The sequence below is a fragment of the Eumetopias jubatus genome, unplaced genomic scaffold (assembly GCF_037043125.1).
Source record: "Eumetopias jubatus isolate StellerSeaLion01/CBP00866 unplaced genomic scaffold, mEumJub1_p1.0 scaffold_14, whole genome shotgun sequence".
NCBI lineage: Eukaryota > Metazoa > Chordata > Mammalia > Carnivora > Otariidae > Eumetopias > Eumetopias jubatus.
The window spans coordinates 92,036,695-92,046,186 of NW_028274820.1; the positions used below are offsets into that span (position 1 = coordinate 92,036,695).

Sequence of the window (9,492 nt, forward strand, 5' to 3'; positions counted from 1 at the left end):
TTAGTTCAAAGGGCCTTTGCAAAGTTGGCACCCAATTTTGACAAGCTTGTTGAAAGCTTCCACTTATTGAGGGTTCATTTGGAGAAATGGCATTTAGAGCAACAGATCTGAAAGTGACAAGCGTTACAGAAAGGGCCTGCTTGTGAGCTCATTGTCTACAAGAGCAAATTCAAGAGCGTGAGGAGGAAGTGTGCAGAGATGCCAGTGTAGCAAGAGCTATGCCCAACAGAAGCACAAGGTGTCAGGCAAAGAGAAAATTGACCAACTTCAAAAAGGACTTCTGCTTACTCAGTTAAAGTACCAGAGGGTCTTGGGATAGTTAGAAAAGGGGAACAAAGAATTTTCAAGAACTAGTATTACAGAAAAATGACAAGGGAATCCATCATGGAAAGCTTACAGAATCTTTGATTGATGTATATTCTTGAAGTTCTTGATGTTCTGTCTGATTTTGATGGCTGCTGTAATATACAAGATCATCTACCAAGGACTCCTGTGGTTGAACTCGGGAGGCTAAGGCAGGAGGACTCACTTGGGCCCAGGAGCTCTAGGCTGCAGTGTGCTATGTCTATCAGGTGTCTACTAAATTTGGCATCAGTGTGGTGGCCCCCAGGAAGTGGGGGACCATGGGTTGCCTAAGGAGCAGTGAATAGGCTCAGGTCGGAAAGGGAGCAGTAAAAACCCCCTGCTGATCAGTAGTAGGATTGCATCTGTGAAATCACCACTGCACTCCAGTCTGACTTAAAAAAAAAAAAAAAAGGTGGCATGAGGAAATTTTCTGGGGTGATGGATATGTCTTCGTTGTGGTGATGGTCTCATAGGTGTTTACATATATCAAAACATTAAATTGTAAACTTTATAAATATGTGCAGTTTATTATATGTCAATTACACCTTACCAAAGGTACTATTTTTTCTGTGGCTATTAAGAGCCCTAATTTTTCAATTTAATAAACTAATTTTTGATGAGATCAATTTGTATTCTGTCCTTCATATAGCCTTATTAAAAGATGTCGGAAGGGACCTTAATTTGGAATGATTCCATTGTTTAAAAACTTCTAACTCATCAACAAAAGCTTGATTTTTTTTTTTTCATTCTAGAGATTATCTTTTGTTTCTGTTCTGGGGCTCCACTTAGGTATAACACTGCAAAAATCAAAAGTTCCTAAAAGAGGCCATTGAAAATGAATAGCATCTTGATGTTAAACTTTAATTTTTACCAGAATTGACAACTTTTGTGGCCATAAAAAAAAAAAAAAAAAACACAGGAAGAAAAAGCTTGAGTTGGGGAGGATAGAGAGGGAGCTGATCTTTAAAATTAGAATTAACTCGTGTTGTCTGCCACCTGATGGAAATCTCCAGATGGTCAGACCATGGTATCAAAGGCCAGATTATTTTTTTAAGATTTTATTTATTTATTTATTTGTATATTTATTTGAGAGAGCAGTGGGAGAGGGATAAGCAGACTCCACGCCCAGCTCAGAGCCCAACATGGGGCTCCATCTCAGGACCCTGAGATCATGACCTGAGCCAAAATCAAGAGTTGGACACTTAACCGACTAAACCACTCAGGTGCTCCAAGGCCAGATTACTTTAGCCATCAATGGGAATAAATAACCAACTGACACAAATCAGAATTATAACCAGAAACAAACTTAACCAAGATGTATACTTATCATGGTAGGGTTGAAGTATTGAATTACTGCTCATGAGACTTACCAGAGGAGCCAAGGGAAACTGAGCCCCCGGAAGTGCACAGTTTTATTGGCTGCAGTGTTAGAATTCAGGTCAATATTGCTTTAGTTAAAACTCCAGAAATAAATTATCAAAGGGCCACTCAGAGATACTGAGTTAGTTATATGCATGGTAATAATTTATTTATATAGAGGATGGAGGACGTTAAGCTGCCATCAGTCAGCAAAGGCAAAAGCAGATAGATAAGGAAAAGAAAGAGGGGAAAGCCAGTCTGGGAAAAGTTAGGTTTGCTTTTATGTATTTGCAGCTAGCAAAGAGATCCTTTAGAGCAGAATGATCTTGAGTAGGCTGGCAAGGGTCATCAAAGGAAGACATTTCAGTTCTTCATGGATTCTTCAGGAAGACTTGAGAGGTTAGCTAGAACACGATCAGTGGAGATACAGTTGGTTCTCCTTTGAGTGGAAGATGAGAGCCTTTTTTTTTTTTCTGCTAAGTTCTATATACTCAGTGAAATATAGGATAGAATTGCCATCTGAAGATTGGCTTATGAGGTGAATGCCATAGTGGAATGTAGGGAGAAATTTGATTAGAAAAGGGAAGGTATGAAATTATCATCTTATGAAACTGAAAAGCAGGCTCACTACAGAAATAGGGCAGGATGGAACAGAATTCCCAAATGAATTATTTTTTTAATTCCAGTAAAATTTTTTCTTTATCCTTAATTTTACTGTGAAACCTGTATTTTCCCCAGATATGTTAATTTCAGCTATAATTAAAAAAAAAATCCCAACTATATATATAATACAAATTTCACCATTCACAGTGTTTTAATTCATGTGGTAAGAATTTCCTCTTTGCATCATCCCCTTTATCTCCTGCAACCACCTCTTTGTAGTCATTACCCTGTAATTCTCCTTTTTAAAGGAATCTGTGGCCGTGATGGACCAGCTCTTTCCCATTCCCCTTTATACTGACTTTTTTAAATTAATGTTATATTATCATGACTTTGTTTTTCTTTTTAAAGTAAAGTCATATTTCATAAGTATTATAGATAATTGGTAAACACTTAAAATTCAAATAGGACTAAAATGTGTTCAACAAATGTGAGATTCCTTCCCATCTTTGTCCTTCAGTTTTATCCACTATTCTTAGTTTCTTATTATCCTTCCCCAAACAAGTTGGGAGCAAATATGTACTTGTGTTTGTGTGTGTGTGTGTGTGTGTGTGTGTGTGTGTGTGTGTGTGTGTGTATACAAATAGTCGTGTTTATATAACAAATCATAACATACTATATATAATGTTTGGCATCTTGCATTTTTTATTTAAAAATATATATAAACCCTCATCATAACGTGAGTAGAATACAAATTCAATAAAAAAAAATTCAGTATTGCATGATTAGGGGGTTAATAAAATGACTGGGGTGACACTATCCAGATCCATCTTCAAGGAATAAGGACCTAATCTTTCCTGGTCTCAGTTGAGGTTTCCCCTGCCCTGGTGACAATTTTCTATTTCCACTTAAATGTCTAAAGGAAGATTCTAGGCCCTGTGGCCGGCTAAACTATTCAGTAAAGTGGTAGGGATTCTAGAAATTTTTGGCTCCTGTTTTGTCAACCTGGTCCAAAGGGCTTTGGCCAAGCAAACATAGGGACCAAAGACACTTACCCTCTGCTTTCCAGACTTGAGTTTGCCTGCCTTATCTGTAGCAGGCCCTACTCTCTTCTCACGTCCTCCTCGCTAAGATGGGAAATTCAGTCCACCCATTTTGGGCTGACAGGAAGCCAATAGCTAACAGCCAATCAAATTATATACAAATTACATTTTCCCAGGGCTGTTTATTATTGTTGTTGCTATTTCTAGCTTATCAAGCTTATTATTTAGTATCAGTAAATATAAATACACCTCATTCTTTTAATGGCCACATAGTTCTCTATTGTATAGATGTAGAAAAGGCAGTCCACCAGATAGATTTGTTTTACTTCCCAGACAACATTTCTGAGGCTGATCAATAATGTAGATGTTTTTAATGGTGCAGCTTCTCCAGAGCAGGTTGAGGCTTTTAATATGCCATGTGTATTGTTGCTGGAAATTTATGGATGAGCTTCTCTAGTGTTTAACTTAGAGCATCTATAGTCTGCATTTTGTCAATATTCACAATTATTTCCCTCTCTCTTCCTGTTCCTCTTGAGACCGTTTTTTCTCTAGGCCTGATGTACAGTCAGTCGCCATCTTTAGACCTCTCTCTACCAGCCTCTTGAATTGGATTCATTCTTTTCTGCATCCCATTTCTCTTCAGTTTTGGGTTTGGTAAATGCAATCTCTAGTATCTTCCTAAGGAAAGATTCATGGGAAGATAATTGTTTAAATACCTAAATGTCTAAAAATATGTTTATTCTGTCCTCATACATGATTAATATTAGTTGGATTAGGTATAGGATTCTAGATTGAAAGTAGTTTTTTCCCCAGAATGTTTAAAATACGGACCTATTCTTTGTTGTTGGGTGTGGTCAATTGGCATGTTTATTTTATATTTTTATATTTTTAATTATCTTTTTTTCTTTTTTTAAATAGGCTCCACACCCAGCATGGAGTCCATCATGGGCCCTGAACTCATGACCTAGATACCAAGACCTGAGCGAGATCAAGAGTTGGACACTTAACTTACTGAGCCACCCAGGCGCCCCATTATCTTTTTAATTCCATTTTTATTTTTACCTAAGCACTGCCTGTACATAATAACATATATAATTTTATAAGTCTCCTAACAAAAAAGAGCATTCCCCCACTCCATTCCTGCCCCACCTATCTAATTCCTGTTCCCCACAGTCAACTACTTTCAATTCTTTTAGTTGTTTTTTCTGGTATTTATAGAAACTTCCCTACACTGGGTGGTCTCAGGCTTTTATGTTTATAAGGAGCAGGGAAAGCAGTTCACTTAGGACTGCAATAGTCACTAGAAGCCTGTCAGGCATTGCCAAGGGAGTGATCTTCAATGGTTCCTAATTAAAGAACCAGCTTCTACGTAGATATTAGTTGGTGGAGAAATAGAAGAGGCAATGTAACACAAATATGCCTACACTGATTTATTTAAACACACAGGGAACTGAGCTAGAGAAACAACAGACTGGAGCATGCTAGAAATAATCCAATTTGCATGCTTGGAGTTCTATCTTTATTAAAAACAACAGTAGCAATAACAAAAAGCTCCCCTTTTTTCCATTATTCCTTGTATTACCTCCTCTTTAATTTTCACTGCTACCCAAATGGTCTCATGGTCCTGCCACTTTCATGACTAAATTAGGTTCATTAATTCTCCTTGTATCACCATATCATTATTTCATTGGTTTGTTTGTTTGTTTTTTGGTGTGTGCTAACTGGTTTCCTTCCAAGCTTGTGCAAGCCAAACTATACTTCTATAATCCAAATAATGCAAAGAACTGAATATATAGCTTCTGTGATGTCCTGTAGACACTGGCTGGTTTTAAATTGTCATATATTTTTTCACTGCTTTTGCTGCTGTGTTTAAGTGCAAATATGTCCCTCCTCGTTTGTTTTATGGTCAATTTTTACCGATTTACCATTTTATTATCCAGTGTTCATCTAATAACTCCTATTTCTCAGGCTTAGATATTATCTCTTAATGTCCTAATATGAAAAATGAGAATTTAGAAGCTCACTCCCTATATTCAGAATATAGTTACTGGACCCTTTGGTTATATCAGTATTTACTGTTTATGTTTGAATAACATATAACTGTCGGCTTTCTCTGGTCAGCTGTGACAGTGCCCAGTTGTAGATCTTTTTATCCTTCCTTTCTACATCCCGATAGGATGCAGAGCTCATGTAGAGCAGTAGAGCCATAACTAGTGATGTGGGCTAGGCCTTTGTTACAGAGATGAGGTCTTACACAATTACAGGAGCTTGCGAACATGCCTATGGAAGGCTGCTACCTGTGCATCTCCCAGGGTTGCTGACTTGCTGCAGGCCAGAAGGGCTAGAAGTTGGGAAGAAACACTGAAGGAAAAGCAGAAGACAACAAGGACAAACTTGAACCCTTGAGGAAAATCCATAACCTGATTCTGATCACCTCTGGCCTCAATGACCCATCTGCTGCAGAAGAGCAGGTACCTTTTGCCATACTGCAGATGAGTCTGGCCCAGGACTTAGAGAGTTTGAAGAAAGAGATCTGGCAAAAAACTGGAGGGTCTGTGGCTCAGCAACCACGATTAGGCAGCAGATAACATTTGTGAGCTGCACGGGGTACCCTATACTGATCAACACTAACCCAGGACAATAGAGGAAAGGGAATTCTGGGAAACATAGTTACAACTTAGATTAACTGACAATACAAAAACCACTACAGATATTTGGAGAAACCCCCCCAAAAAATAAAGGATCCATGAAATACAACATAACATTAAAAAAATCAAAGAATTTATTTAAAAAACTTCAGAAAAATAACATGATAGATTTTTGTAATTCAGTAGAATATAAATTTTAGATGTAAAACTCTTCAAAAGAATGGAACAATAAAAGAGAAGAAAAATGGGAGTGAAAAAAAAGATAGAGGATCAAACTAAGATATCCCAACAATTGAATTTCAAGAGAGAGAACAGAGAAAATTAGGAGGAGGAAACCCTCTAGTCTTCAGACAGGAGAAACCATTGACTCCACTGACATTCAAGACCTTACCTCTGCAGAGACAGGGAATTTTGAGTATAAGAAATCTGAGAAATCGTGGAAATCCAGCAAGTGCATTCCCAATTGGTCTGACTGCATAAAAGTCCAAAGAGCTATACCTTTTGCCAGCTTCTGTCTTAGGAGAAGATATGCTCAACTAATGTGGATACCTGCCTTTAAGAAGGCAGACACCATAATAACAAGCAAGCTTAAATATGAGTGTTTCCAGCTACACAATACTGGGTTACAACAATGGAACACAGAAAAAGGAAAACCATAAACAACTCCCCAGCTGAGAGCTCTGCAAGGTCCTTTGTGTAAGTCAGTTAGGACCCTGTGTACTCAACCTTCGCTCTTGGCTATGTTCCCCTTGATCCATAGTTTCCATTACTTGCCGTCAACCTCAGTCCAAGGCAGATGATCCTCCTACTGATGAATCTTCAGAAGGTCAGTAGTAGCCTAATGGTAGGTTGCAGTGCCTACATCATTGACCTGACTTCATTTCACCACACAGGCATTTTTATCATCTCATAGCATTATAAGCAGAAAGGTGAGTACAAAATGAAGATCTTTTGAGAGAGAGACCAAATTCACATAACTTTCATTACAGTATATTGTTAAAATTGTTCTATTTTAGGTATTGTTGCTATTCTCTTACTGGGCCTAACTTATAAATTAAAATTTATCATAGGTAGGTATGTATAGGAAGAAAACAGTATACATGGAGTTCCATCCTGTCAATGGGTTCAGGCATCCACTGGGACCCTGGAACATATTTCCCACAGGTAAGGGGGGGGGGACTACTGTGTTATAGTCTTATGAACCAACTGGTCTTCACTAGCCTCGCCATTCTTAGGATTTCTGTTACCTGCTGAATTCCACATATTTCACAGCAAACTCCTAGTTTTAATCCCAGTGTTCATCAAGTGTGTTCTCAATAGATGGTATTTTTCCAGGCTGACTTCTCAGTTTGTCCCCTCCTGAAGGCTCCTTGGAGCCCCATCACCCTACACAGTGAGCCAGCCCTTTTCCAACTCTCAGAGAACGGGATGGTACCTCTACCTCAAGAATTGATCCCTTGCTTCATGACTAGAATTTTACATGGACTCTTTATACTGAGAGATATATGTCAGAATTTAGGATTTGTAACTCATCAGTTCCCTGCCTGAATTCTAATGGAATGCCACATATATTAATGGCAACTAAATGCTGGCCCCTTCATCAGTGGGGAGGATAACCTGGGTTTGAAGGGAAATGAGACAAATAAGGACATTTAGTTAGCTGGCCACAAATTAAATTTATCCAATTTGAAGATTCTGAAATCATTTTCCCAATTTCTGTTGTAAGATTGCCCTCATTTTATGAAATGATAGAAGTAGTGGTTGGTTGAAATGACCTTATCTGGCTAAATAAAAATTCAGCTGCCAAAAGAGAAAAATAAATGAGCCACCACATATCATTTTTCAAGTATCAAATTCGAAGCCCTGGCGACAGTTGGTCCCCCTCCCCATGACAGGAAGAGCCATCTATTCCTGTATATTATATTTCAAAGCTGAGTGTATTTTTTCCCAAAACTACACAAATTAATCTTAAATATAAATTAAAGTCTGAAATGTAATTGGTTAAAAAGGTATATATAAAACAACCAGGATTTGGACAAGACTTTGTTTTTCAGCTTAAAAAATTCTGTAAGAGATTCTATCTTGATGAACAAGTTATATTTTGTCTTGTTTAGGTAGGGAGAGCCACGCAGAAACCCAGCCTTTAGGGTCTGGCTCTGCCTCTTCACCAGCCGGATTTGGGGTCAATCTCCCCTATCTTCATGAAGCAAAAAAGGCATGGGATTCCTTTCATGTTCTTGAATATACCAAGATCTGTCCCACTTCAGGGCCTTCGCAGAGCTGCTCAGTTTTCTTGAACTACATTTTTTTTTTCAAAATTGTATACTCACTTTCTAGCAGTTTTCCTGTTTCATAATAGGCATATCATAATTGTTTCTTAAATGAGTAAATGAATTGTGGTATATGTCAAGATACGAGCTAGACGACTGATCAGAGGGAAAATGATGATGGGGTTTCAATGGTGTCAGACAGGAAGAGATCAACTATAGGATTATTTCTCGTGTAAATAAGGGTACAAGGTATTATTTACTCTCGACCGGAACAGCTATTGCTAGAGAGAGAGTTTGAAGATTCCCGGCAGATGGGCTGTTTCCTCCACATTTACATATTCTGCCCAGAACCCTTTTAGCTTGTTGGAATTTCTTCTAAGAATTCCAGTTTTCCAGCAATGGTTTTCCAAGCCCACAGTTTTTGCTAACATACATTATAAATACTTTTAATGCCAAGCTCTCATCCTGAGCTGGTGACAATTCTACATCTCTAATTCTGAGTCAGATGGAGGCATTTCACACGCCTGTGTGGCAGCAGTGGGTGTCCAAGCTGTTGAGCTTACTGATCCTTCAGCATTTATCTTCTTATGGAAATTTTAAAAAGCATGAAAATGCTGAAAAAGCCAACCTTTAGGTCTAGCATGGTGATTTCTAACCCCAGATCTGACAATCATTTGTGCCAAAGATTATGGGATGAATTGCTAGGGGCTTTAAAAAGATTGGAAACTTGATGAGTCCCTAAACCTTTCTCCTGGTTTCACGATGAGAATGAGAAGAGGGCACTTTTCTAGGAGAAATTTCACAGCACCCCTAAAGTGCCACCACTTTAATTAGAACAATATTTCAAGTGTCAGTGGATATGACTACGAAATAAAGCAGAAGGATAAGCTGGTGGAGGTGAGAAAGCCCTTGAAGGCATTTTAAGCTCTCTGGAGAAAAAAGAAATGCGTAATATACATCATAGGAGGACAATTAAATATTATTTATATCCCTAGATCTCAATATAATCAAACGTCATCTTATTTTTCTCACTAACGGACTTCTGTTTTGTTTTCAGGGATTGTGTTGACAGTGCATTACATTTTGTAACAGGCAGTGAATTGTTTAGCTTATTTCTTTTTTACATTACCACTTTCCCCACTGTACCTTATGAGGCCTTTAGATCTAGTCCATAGACACGGAAGAGAGATGCTGTTTGCTCTGTGTGGAATATCCTTTCCTCTTTCC

General features: G+C 38.2%; 1 pseudogene; it reads left to right on the top strand.

Annotated features, from left to right (window-relative positions):
* Nucleotides 1-529: 529 nt before the first annotated feature.
* LOC148162546 (signal recognition particle RNA) lies at nucleotides 530-745 on the top strand (annotated as a pseudogene).
* Nucleotides 746-9,492: the final 8,747 nt, after the last annotated feature.